Source organism: Motacilla alba, chromosome 1 (genome assembly GCF_015832195.1).
Source record: "Motacilla alba alba isolate MOTALB_02 chromosome 1, Motacilla_alba_V1.0_pri, whole genome shotgun sequence".
NCBI lineage: Eukaryota > Metazoa > Chordata > Aves > Passeriformes > Motacillidae > Motacilla > Motacilla alba.
The window spans coordinates 95,702,407-95,714,923 of record NC_052016.1 but is presented as its reverse complement, the minus strand read 5'-3'; the positions used below and the strand labels follow the sequence as shown (position 1 = coordinate 95,714,923).

At 38.3% G+C, this 12,517-nt stretch overlaps 1 long non-coding RNA gene across 2 annotated transcripts in view; it reads right to left on the bottom strand.

Annotated features, from left to right (window-relative positions):
• The window catches only part of LOC119710099, a 37,718-nt gene that overhangs the window by 19,050 nt on the left and 6,151 nt on the right, over positions 1-12,517 (bottom strand). For both annotated transcript variants that reach the window (XR_005259502.1, XR_005259501.1), the window contains exon 2: positions 6,717-6,805. This is a non-coding gene — a long non-coding RNA (uncharacterized LOC119710099). The remainder of the gene's footprint in view (positions 1-6,716; positions 6,806-12,517) is intronic.

Genomic DNA, 12,517 nt, shown 5'->3' with positions numbered 1-12,517 from the left:
GAATGTACTCCCTGATTGAACTAAAAATGGAGAGTAGCTAAGAGAGATTAATTAACTCTTCATTTCCTAACAAGGAAGATGTGTGATGTGAAGCTAAACATTTTCTGTAGAGAAATACATGCCAGGTGTTATTTTTCATTTTCTAAAAGGCAAATATAAATATATGTATGTCTTCCTAGGAAACAGTTTTCAGATAAAAACTAGGTATAATATATATAGATTTTAACCATGGATCAGTTCTGAAAATTCATTATATAGTTCTTTATGCAAGGGCAATAATATGTGTAGCAAAATATACAAAGAAGCTACAAGTATAAATATTATGGGAAACATGAAGCCTGTTAACTACCAGGGAAAAGCTGATTTATAATATAGGTGAATAAACACTCTCACTTCTTTTCCATTATGTTCTGAAACCTTTCCTTTAATTCAGTTTACTCTTTAATTTTATTTCTTAATTAATTTTGAATTAAAGCATTTTAAATATTGGGTCTGCTTTCACATCAAACAGATTGCTGTTCAACATCTTTGTAAACAACCTGGACAGAGGACTAAAGGGATACTGAGTAAGTTGGCAGATAATACAAAGCTGGGAGGAGCTGTTGACCTCCTGGAAGGCAGAGAAGCCCTGAATGGAGAGTTTAGACAAATTAGAGAGCTGGGCACCCACCAGCTGTATGAAGTTTAACACAAGCAAATGCTGAATTCTGCACAGGAGATGGGACAACCCTGGATGTATGGAGAGAGTGGGGAATGAGAGGTTGGAGAGCAGTGCCACAGAAAGGTCCCCAGGAGTCCTGGTGGATGGTAAGTTGAACATGAACCAGCAGTGCCCTGGCAGCCAGGAGGGCCAACCCTGTCCTGGGGGGCATCAGGCATAGCATGGCCAGCTGGGCAAGGGAGGGGATGGGGGATTGGGGTGGCCTCACCTTGAGTCATGTGAACAGTTTTGGGTGCCACGATATAAAAGAGACATAAAGCTATTGGAGAGCATCCTAAGGAGGGCCACAAGAATGGTGAAGGAGAAGCTTATGAGGAGAAAATTAGGTCATTTGGCTTGCTCAGCCTGGAGGAGAGTGGAGACCTCATTGCAGTTTACAGGTTCTTCATGAGGGGAAACTGAGGGACAGGCACTGATCTCTTCTCCGTGGTGACCAGTGACAGGACACAAGGGAATGACCTGAAACAGTGTCAGGACCAGTGACAGGACACAAGGGAATGACCTGAAACAGTGTCAGGAGAGGTTTAGTTTGGCTATTAGAAAAAATTTCTACACCCAGAGGATGTTTGGGCATAGCAACAGGCTTCCCAGGGAAGTGGCCACAGCACCAAGCCTGACAGAGTTCAAGAAGCATTTGGACAACATTCCCAGGCACAGGGTGTGATATTCTGGATGTCCTAAGATTTGGACTTTGTGATCCTTATGGGCCCCTTCCAAGTCAGAATATTCTGTAGATCTGTGATTATTTTGTTCCTAGTGTTGGATGTTTATGCAAGATCTTAATCAGGCATTAAGTTGAAATAGATAGATCAATTTGATATAAGAGGCAAGATATTAAACTGCATTGCCTTCACCCAAGAGCTCTGAGGCCACTTAAATCTGAACTTACAGGACTTTTGGCTGCAATCTGTAAGCTACATTATGAAAGGTTACTGTGGCAGAAGACTGACAGATTGCCAATGCACCTCCCATCTCAAAAAGGTCTCAAGAAATGATCCTAGGAAAGGCAGGATTCCATCCCTACTAAAAAAAAAAAAAAAAAAAAAAAAGAGAGAGAGAAAAGAAAAAAATAATAAAAAAGAAAGGAAAAAAAAAGGTTGTTACAAAGGAAATAGCCTGATTTCTGTAAAGGAAATACTACCTTGCTACCCTACTGTGCTGACAATGTCAGCAGAAATGTGGATATACTTGCATTTTAAAGTCCTTGACACCAAAGTTTATTAAATAAATTAAACTGTGGCAGGATTGGTAGAGGGGATCTTTTATGGATTAAAAGCTGATTAAAGGATAGGAAGAAAATGTCCTAACGTAGACCTTTATAGACCAAATGGTCTTTAATTTTCTAGATGGAAGACAGTAGGATGTTGTCCCATCAACTGGTGCTTGTGCTGCTGTTTTCCAACATAAATCATCAGTGGTCTGGAAAAGGGTGTGAACACTAAAACCTCCAACTTTACAGACCATACTATTTTTCTAATTTTTCCTTCTTTTTTTTTTTTTTTTTTTTTTTTTTTGAGCTGTGCAAATGTTGAGGACCTGCAAACACTTCCCTCAAAAAAAAAATTGGCCAGAAGGGTGGCAGCTGGGCTTTAGTGGCGTGGCTAAATATAAGGCAATGCATCTGGGGAATGCCAATGAAGTCTACACGATTCTGCATTCAGAATTGGTGGTTACAGCTCAGGAAATACATGTTGGATCCTCCATAAAGAGTTCTCTGAAAGCATTGGCTCGATGTGCAACAGAAGCCAAAGACAATGGGAATTCAGCAGTGAATAGTTTAAATTATAGTTTAAATAAGGCCTTTTTTTTTTTTTTAGGTAAAAAAAAGTAAACTCGTATATCAAAATGAGAGAACTTATTTACTTATTTAAAGGATTATCAGAAACAATATTAACATTTTTGGGTTTCGGAGTTTTTTCCTTTTTATTTTTGTTTCTGGATAATTTTTCTTATATAAATTTTAGTTTTCTTTAATGTTTTGAGTTATTCTTCTAGCAAAAGACCTGCTTCTTGCTCTCTTACAGCATATCTTCAGAAATATAAGCACACATATAAAAAAAAAGTCAGCACATTAAAGAGTCCTAAAGTGAAGTACGAACAAAAAGTTTCTCATACCCACAAATAAAGTAGAATCCTTCAACTGCATTCCCAAGTGAAAAAAAAGTAAATAGTGAAGACTGTTCTACTGTCTTCCACACAGGGTTGTGGTAAAGCCAAGGAGATGGTAGGGAAACTCAGAGAGGTTGATGACAAAGCAGAAAGCAAAATAATGGGGCAACCCTGTTTATCTTGTGAGTAAATCCTGTATCAAGGCACAACACAATTTAGACAGTCACATTTGGAATAGCTGGGAAGCAACCCACAGCAGAAGCTGTATTTTACTTAATTCTGAAACAAGCCTTATCTCAAAAATTTGACATCAAATACTTATGGCAAAAGAGTGAACATAACATGTTCAAACTGAATAAATGAAAATTCAAAAAACACAGTCAAAATTCATCAGAATGGTATTTAATATTATGTAGGAGGACAAAATAAAAATTAGAGAAGTAAAATACAGATGGTGGATGGTTTAAAGACGTTAAAGACATAATGTTACAATAAATATAAATAAAAATTAATATTATTTACTAAAATAAAATACCTGTATAAGATTGCATACACAAGGAGAAAAAAATAAAATCTATAATGAACCAAATAACAGCTATTTTTTGTCAGTAATTTAATTATGGAATTATCAGATGGTAAGAAGATACTTTCTTACAGCATTCTATTGAATTATTTCAAAATTCTTTAATTTTTCAATTATTCAAAATTAGAAGCATTGTTCAAATTAGAAAAAATAAATCTTGAAGTCTCCTTAAAAGTTAAGACAATCCCAAAGGTTTTTTATAAACAGCTTCCCAACTGCCTAGAACTAATAAGACCTTTCCAACTGTTGTAGGAAGAAATAGGGCATCAAAATGGCCTCTGTACAAGAGAAATGTAAAGTGGCAATTGAATATTTCAAAAGAATTTGGGGATGTTTGTGGAAACTAGAATCATCAAACTTGACTCCCATAAAGAGGGAAGGGGAGGGGAGGGGAGGGGAGGGGAGGGGAGGGGAGGGAAGGGAAGGGAAGGGAAGGGAAGGGAAGGGAAGGGAAGGGAAGGGAAGGGAAGGGAAGGGAAGGGAAGGGAAGGGAAGGGAAGGGAAGGGAAGGGAAGGGAAGGGAAGGGAAGGGAAGGGAAGGGAAGGGAAGGGAAGGGAAGGGAAGGGAAGGGAAGGGAAGGGAAGGGAAGGGAAGGGAAGGGAAAAAGAGGGGTAAATAATGCCTCTCAGAAGCTACTGATGGTCCTGCAGATGGCAATGATAATGTGCAAGGATGTCTATTGCTCTATAGCTATCTCTAGCTCCTCAAATTTCTCTGTAGGAGAAATTTGTGGTGTTATCACTGGGCACTTGACATGTTTTTGTACTCCTTGGCTTTCTCCACCAGCCTCCAGAAACAGGGGTTAGAAAGCTTTGTTTTGAGCTGGTACAGCTATTCCTATGCTTGCTTGTGACTGTTCTTTCTTGCTGTCTCCTGTCTCTACCAGAGAAATTTTATGATCATGGTTGGCCATAGCTCAATCCTTGCCCTCCCACATGAGTATAAACAATGTCATCTGCACTGATATCTGCAGCAGACAACCCTCAGGGGCTGTGTGCAATCTCTGCTGGTACCCCCCTCAAGCAATTTCTGTTCTGTATGGCATTGTCAGCCACTGATAGCACCCAAACAGGGTCCAGAAAGTTGTCAAGTAACTGTTTGCTGCATCCAGTTTTGCTTGCCAGAAGCCATCTCTGGCATCCATGACTGAAAAGACTATTGTGTTCGCTTGATTTGGCAATATTTCAGTGACTGTTGGCAGGGAACAGCATAAGCACTTTAGTATGCTATTGAGGTCCTTTGGATTGATGCAGATCATCAGTTTGCCTGTCTTTCTAACTGCCACCATACTGCTGATCCAGTCAATTGGCCTTGCAACTTTTTCAGCCACCTTGTTCCATGACAGTTTTAACTTTCACCTTGAGCTCTGCTTCAAGTGGCAGCACTAGCATTTTATATATAGCTGATGCCACATCATCTTAACCTTGCAGACCTTAAAAGCACTCATTATCCAGAAACCTGATCCCTTGACCAGAGACTATCTTTTAATAGTCAGAAAAGTAATATCTCATATATGTTTCCCTCACTCTCAGTTAGCTCCATGATGCTCTGACTTTGCAATAAGCAGTCCTATGTCCCAGTAAGTTCTCCACCAGACGATAGATTTCTGCATCCATCTTACTGCTGGGAAGATTCAAGCCTAATCTTTATTTACATGTGAGAATTTCACAGGTTTAATATGATCCCACTCTAAAAAAAAAAAATCCAAATTGTTTTATTTTTTAGAAAATCTGTATCCCAGTTTCACCACAGAATCACATTCCTTTCAGTGAAAGCTTTCCTTTGCCAGTTGCTTATGGCATTCCTCATATTCAGTTTCTGAACCATATTATTTTCCTGTTACTGCCATTGCACCTACTTACTATATATTATTCAGACCAGTTTCGTCACAGGTGCTCATTTTTCTCTTTTCAAGCACTTATGCAAATTAAATCAGCAGTGTAATTTAGAATCCCTTCACTTGCATGTATGTCGTCCAAAAATTGTCTCATCCAAGTTCCAACTACACACAGGGTGACACCACGACTTGCTCTTAAGCAGGACTTTTAAACACTAGACCTCACACTTCTGTAACAAAAGAGGTCAATATCATTATCGCAGTTTTATAAGGGTGCTCTGTAGGGGTGAAGTGACTCACTCAAGGTCATCTAACAGCTTGGTGAGAGCAGAACTTAGGTCTTGCTAGTTCCAGTCTAGTGCTTTATCCAGCAAGAAACCCTGACTGTGCTGAAGTCTGAGGTCTCCCTGTCCTTGGCCTGTTCTATTAAAACGCTGCACTGGCATTCATATAAACCATTTACAAAGGGTAACATCCATTTGTTCTGCATCAAAAAGCAAGAGAGATTGACACATACATAATCTTTTCCTATGTGTGATGGATTGATCCTTGACTTAGGATCATTTCAGTTGCCTCTTTGTAGTCTCTCCATTACAACAAGAATTTCCCAGGCTTTCTATGCAAGATGAGAATGGAAAGCTGTTAAACAACCATTTTCTCTTTCTTCCTGAGGAAACTTTTTACTGCCAATCCAAATTTGCAACACCTGCGGTGTTGAAAATGAAGACTTAAAGGCGTTCACTCTACATTTATGTTTGTCAAACAGTGATTTAAAAACACAAAAATTCGTACAGCATTTTTTAAAACACTTTCCAGAGAATTTTGTTTTCTTTTTTTTCCCCCAAAATAACATCATGTCTAAGCACAGTGCATAATCCTCATACACAGGTTTACCTAGATTTTTGTGACATATTGGGATAAAAATTTCTGAGGACATTTGTGCCACATTCGTGTCCATCAGTGGCTTCTTGGTAGAATTTCAGGAGTATGAAATAGGTCGCCTTTGTACTGGAAAACTCTAATAATACTTTGGATTTGGAATATGTGGTGTTCTGAAAACAGCCTTTCATTGGTACATGCTGCTTGTGTTTGACAAGAACTTTACTGAAATCCTGAGGAGGGGATGCTTGCTGACCTTTTAGGCAGCATACAAGAATCTCAGCCTGATCTACACACTGCTTCCCTTGTTCAGGTGATGCCTGAAATAGCAAAGAGGTGCTCCTTCTGTCATTTGGACCATGTCAATTTGCAGTATTCCCGCTTACAGGCACACTGCCGGATTTCTGGTGTTTCCAAGCTGGGCAGGCCCTTGAAAGATTTAAACCCAGGCCAGAAGGAAAGAGTGCGTATCAATGTGGTCTCATACAATAAAAGACTCAATTCACCACTGACCCTCCCTAGAGTTTAGCAGGAACTCGTTGGATTTTGTGCAAACAAATGACAAACTCAGAAGATGCACACAAACCTTTTCCTGATGTGAGAAGAAGCAGCACTGCTGCAAAGCACACGGACTTCAGCAGAATTCATACCCCACCGCAGACCACAGCATGCCACCTATGTACATGAACAGGAACTGATTAATGGGCTGTCACTTTATTTGTTGACTGCTGAATTATTTATACTTATAAAGTGTTTAATAATTTAGAGCTGGTATCTTAACAAATTACAGCTGAAAGTGACAAGGGGAAGGTGGCACAAGAGTCTCACTTGAGATCAATGTCCTTGTTCTCAGGGCACTTTGGAACATGATTTCTGCTGACTGTCATCAGCAAAAAAAGGAAGGGGGAAGTATGTTGATTTGATATTACGTGTTAAATAGAGAGAACTGCATATTTCAGTAATCAAAGGAAAAAAGTTGCTTTAAACCAAAAAGAACATGAAATTACTCTGAAGAAATCTACATTTCCATATGAAATGAAAATCATTGTCTTAAAAAAAAAAGACTAAATAAAAGCTAATTACAGTGTTTGTTTTTAAAATTTTGTCTCAAAGCATTTTATCCATCTTTTCTTGCCACAAAGGATTTGGATACATATTGATTTTGACCTGCGTACTACATCTTTGCAAAAAAGCAAAGTCATCTTAATGCAAAGAGGTTATTTTTTACTGTATGAGGATGGAAACAAAATTACCATCTACTGGCTCTATGTGAGTTAAACTTAGAGAGTGCATGAGAAAGAGAGATATAAATTCAGATTTTTTAACAAAATCCAAATGCTAACCAACAGAAAGGCTGGCTGAGTCAATGCACCTGAAAACAAAATTCTTGTAAAAATCCTCTATATAAGTAAATAACATTTCACTCCAGGATGGCTTTTCCTTCACAGACACTTCAATAGGAAAAAAAAATAATGTAAATATCCAAAATAGTAAATTCCATTCTCTAAGAAGGAATTTCCTGGGTATTAACCTACTCTATTTCCTTTAAATACCATGAGAATGCAGTGTCTGAAAGAATCATATTTTGGTGAAACAAAAATTCTTAACAAAGGAACAAGGCTCCTGTAACAGAAATTATACCATCACTGCTGCAAACAAATACATTTTTCAGGCTAACCTCTCCAGTGATGAGCACAGTTGCATCTTTTAACCCCAATTCTACAATGTCCACAATGGAAAAGCAAGCTGTGCTAACCACTGCTGAATTCCAGTAGCACCGTATATCCACATGCAAGATCCTGTTCACCAGTGCAAGACTGACCTCTGCTTGTATTCGGTTTGCTTCAAGCAAGCACCATATGTCTTTCCATCACAGAAGCACAGGCACTGTGGCCTTGAACAGTGTAAATCATATCCAGCTCTCTTCCCCCCCAATATGCTTATGAGATCAGTGTTTTCTACTTTGGTGCATGCAGCTTGAATCCTATAAGAAATAATGTTACACCTGCAGTAGAAACTTGGTTTTGTGGTATTTCCCAGTATTAGCTTCTTCAACAGCAATTGCTTTCTGCCTCTCTCTCTCTCTCTCTCTCTCTCTCTCTCTCTCTCTCTGTGATTTAATTGCTGTTTATCTCCACGGAGACCTTTATATGCACATGCTGCCAGCTGGACCAGGATCAGTGGGTGGCCATTACTGGACATTTGGGAGCAATGACTTGAATTAAAGCCAGCTGAATCCTAGTATCTGTATTTTCATTCTGTCCTCAGATACAGCCTCACCCATAGTATTTCTTCTGCAATACAGACGTTTACAAGACTATAACCTCCAGCAGCAGACTTCAGCATGAACAAGATGTAGTCAGCTCTCATTCTACTAATTCTACTAATGACTTCAGGGTAGAAACCTGCCCAGCTACATAAGGGACCTAGGTCATATCTATACTGTAAACTGCTCTTAAGAGAGCCATCCCAAATTTCCCATAGAGAGAAAGTGGTGAACTGCATTACAGGACCATTCTCTTCCTTGGTGTCCACTTCACAAATCTAAAAAGCTGTGTTGCCTTGAGGATGGACAAGTGACAAATGTGGTCCAATTTTGTTTATACCACGGCAAAATTTATTAGGAAAATAATTCATATAGCAAGATTGGTATTTTGTATAGAGGTACCCCTATAGTGGTGCTATGTTTTGGGTGGGGAGTGTTCATGGATGACTAAAACTGCTAAACATTTTTTTTCTGGTATAGAAATGAAAAATGGATAAAGGGAGCAGAATTTTAGCATGAATAACAAATATTGGCTAAGAATTTCTTGGGTTTTTTTAAAAAAAAATCATTATCTTCGGTTGTTGATAGTTACTATGTCTTCTGATGTATACTTTCTGAATTTTCTAATATGAAAATGCTCTGTTCAACTCTTCCCAGGGTACCAGAAACATATGAAAATGGACAGTATCCTTTCATGTTTTGATGTGGGGAATATAATTGGGAAAAAAAAGGACCATTTTTGAAAATTATGAAGAAAAATCAGATTGAGTCGATACTCATCCAAACATTTTATAGCCAAAAATAAATTGTTTCTACTGTTCCAAAGACTATTTTTTTCTTTGTTCAAAATTTTCTAGTATTAAGTGTGGACAATCTATAAAAATGTGGGGTTTTCATGAACACATATGCTGAACATCTTCCATAATTTGACTAGGAGGACATATCTATAATTCCTTCCATATCAAATCTAAATTATTAAAATGAGACATGAGAATGAGCTCAATGAAAATTATTGCTGTGTTACAAAAGTATCCAAGGCACAAACAGATGCTCCAACACATGCAGATGCTCCAAAGAGTACAAAATTCAGCATCACGTCTACTAAGGTATACACCAATAAACCGCTCAAGATCTTCAGCCTGATCTTCAGGATTCCCACTGAGTAAGATCTCTAGGGCAGTTTTTCCTCCCCTCCTCCACAGCCTAGGATAGTAAATATGACCCACAGGGAAGCCTGGAACTGACAGTATCAATGACAGAGTGAAATCTGAAAGAGCATGGCACAGAGGTTTATTGGTCACAGGAGGCAGTCATCTATGGCATCCCTTTCCTTCACAATTCACATGATGCCCTGACACCATTTCCTTGAAGATAATATTCAAAAATACCCCTGAAATCTAAGCATAACAATAACATATCAATTACTTATAGACTCAGAAACATGAACAGGATATTAAAAGGGAATTAGAGAAAATTCAGTCTTTCAGGTAGGTTATTGTTCTGTGGAATGTAAATTCATAAGGAATGTCTGGGATTAGTATCAGCCTAGTAGAAATGAGACCCGGTCAGGAGATGGTACAGAAAGCATCCCAGACTGATTTCTGCCTGTTTCTTTGGAGCCCACGTTTCACTTCCCAGTATAGCACTGTGTGTGCATATTCATGAAAATCTCAGTGACCCCTCAGCTCCACACTGCACAACAGAAATTTCAACTACTGTGTGAAATCCTAACCCCAAGGAAGTCAATGGCAAGATTCTTGCTCACTTGTTGGGGAACAGGAATTCACCCATGATATCTTGTTAGTTCTGGCAGGTTTTCAGGATTCAGCATGCTTTTTGAGATGAATCAGGAAGCACTGTGCTGCTTTCTTGCACCGTCCTCTGCTTGAAACAGAAATAGTGTTGTACTGCACAGATTCTATTACCCTTGGCAGCTAATTTTCTGCTTTGTCCACTCAAATACAACCCTCCATCCCTTACTTTTTTTCCTACAATACATTTTTATAGAACAACATAAAAATTATTATTAAAAAATCAATGCTCTGCTATCATTTATGGTTTATGTTTAAGAACTGTGGACATCTTCCCACTGTTGGCCCAAACTTTTTTCACTGTTTCTGGGCAGATGCCTTCTGAGATTTCAGAAAGCTCACACAAAACCTATAACTTCCATTTAATTTCCTAAATTAGTAGTCTTTTTTCCACTGAAGGGTTGGTTTTTTTTTTTCCTGTAAGATATTGTGTCTCCTGCCAGAACTTCTAGACAGCAGCAAGTGTCATTAAAAATTGAAGTGGACAAAGCACTTCAGACCACACTATCGGTAACAATTCTCTCCTAGAAGAAGGGAGGAGTTGATGACCTAATAGGTTTTTCCCTATTTTAAACCCTTCAGACAGGCGATACCTCAGTTCTCTGACTGGTCTTTGAGAAATCTGTGACAGATAAGAAAAAAGAATAAATCTTCAGTGACCAATGGTATAACACAGTCCTGCTTGGTATATCTTAATAATTCCTTTCAAATCATGTTTACCTAAGAGTGATAGTGATGTGGCAAAGTGCTCTAAATCAAAAATATTCATCTTCAGTGTTGGTTAATATAGCAATTATTATTTTTCCCTAATATGGCTTAAACATTCAGATGAACTGAAGAGACACATTTTTGTCTTTTGAGGAGGGTCAGGGTCTTTCACTCCATAGAAATGCAATGGAGACAGCTGGCTCCTTCCTGCATCTGGACCAAGGAGCTGGGCAATATTAAGGCAATGGCAATGAAAGGCATTTGAGAAAAAATAAATCTCATCCTAGAAAATCTGAGAAGTTATTCATATTAATGGTAAAAGTTACTCCCTCTAAAAGTTCAAATGATCAGGTCTGAATTTTTCTTGGAAAAGGTCAGCATTCCTTCAAATTCACGGAGACTTGACATGGATAACCCCAGCAATCCCATCTCCAGGCAAAATCCAAAAGGTCTAACATAGTAGTCATATTTTCTCATGTGTATTTTCACTTGAGGTCTGAAGTGGAAAGTTCTACCAAAGCAGCAATCAGTGAAGTCCACAAAACCTGGGCAAACCATGAAGGGAGAAGTGGATTACATGAACTCATAAGAAACATTGGGCCCCTGCTGCTCTCTCCTGCTCTGTAACACTAAGGACTCATGCTGCTTAGGTACTGTAATCTTTGCTAGCTCTTGCTTTCTCTCCATCCCTTCTAAAATGACTTTCTTTCATGATATGGAAATCATTATTAGACTACTTCAGCTAAGGAAATTACGGCACCTAGACATCATCTGATGAGGGTGCCACACACACAAGGGCCAATCCAACACTCTTTTTTTACTCTTAATTAGTATCTGAGCATACAGTCAGAATTTGGCTCTGGACTGCAGCTACAGAACTGAGCAGTTAGAGCTTAATGAATGCAGGCATTTGAGTTCCTGCACATCTCTATCAAAAGCTGAGCATAAAAATCCAGCAAAAATTATGTAACAACCATGGTAGGAAGGATTTCTTTTCTCTCCTCTTTGAAGCTAGAGAAAAACAGACACTATATAGTACAGAGAGTGACTATAGTAATTAGCTTTTTTTTTTTCCCTGAATGCTATAGTAAACACTTTCAGAGTAAAACTCAATGCATAATCACTGCTGATCTAAAAATGACAGCTGTTCTGGAGAAGACCAATGTACACACCAATCCCTCCTGTAAACTATTCCACTTCCTTTAGTTATGTTAAGGGTTTCTTTTTCCAAACTGAGTATGACTCAGTTCTTTTATGTGTGTTTCTTTTGATTTGTAGCTATATCTAGATAGATTCCTTACTCTGTCACTTTCAGTAATAATAGTAAGTGGACAATTCAGTCCAGCAGCTAAGAGAACAGCGAGACAAATGCCCAGGAGTAGTTATGAAGCAAGACACTCAAAATTCTGTCATATTATTTCAACACTGTTGCCAAAATATTTTTCAAGGATTAAAAAGCTTTTCCAATATTAAAGTAAATAACAGGTACCTCACATGACTGTAATTGGAAACAGAATGTTAATTGTCTATGATAGTACTTTAAAAAGTTATGTTTCACTGTGATTATATACAGCAAAGAAATATCAGAAAAAGGAGGTAGGA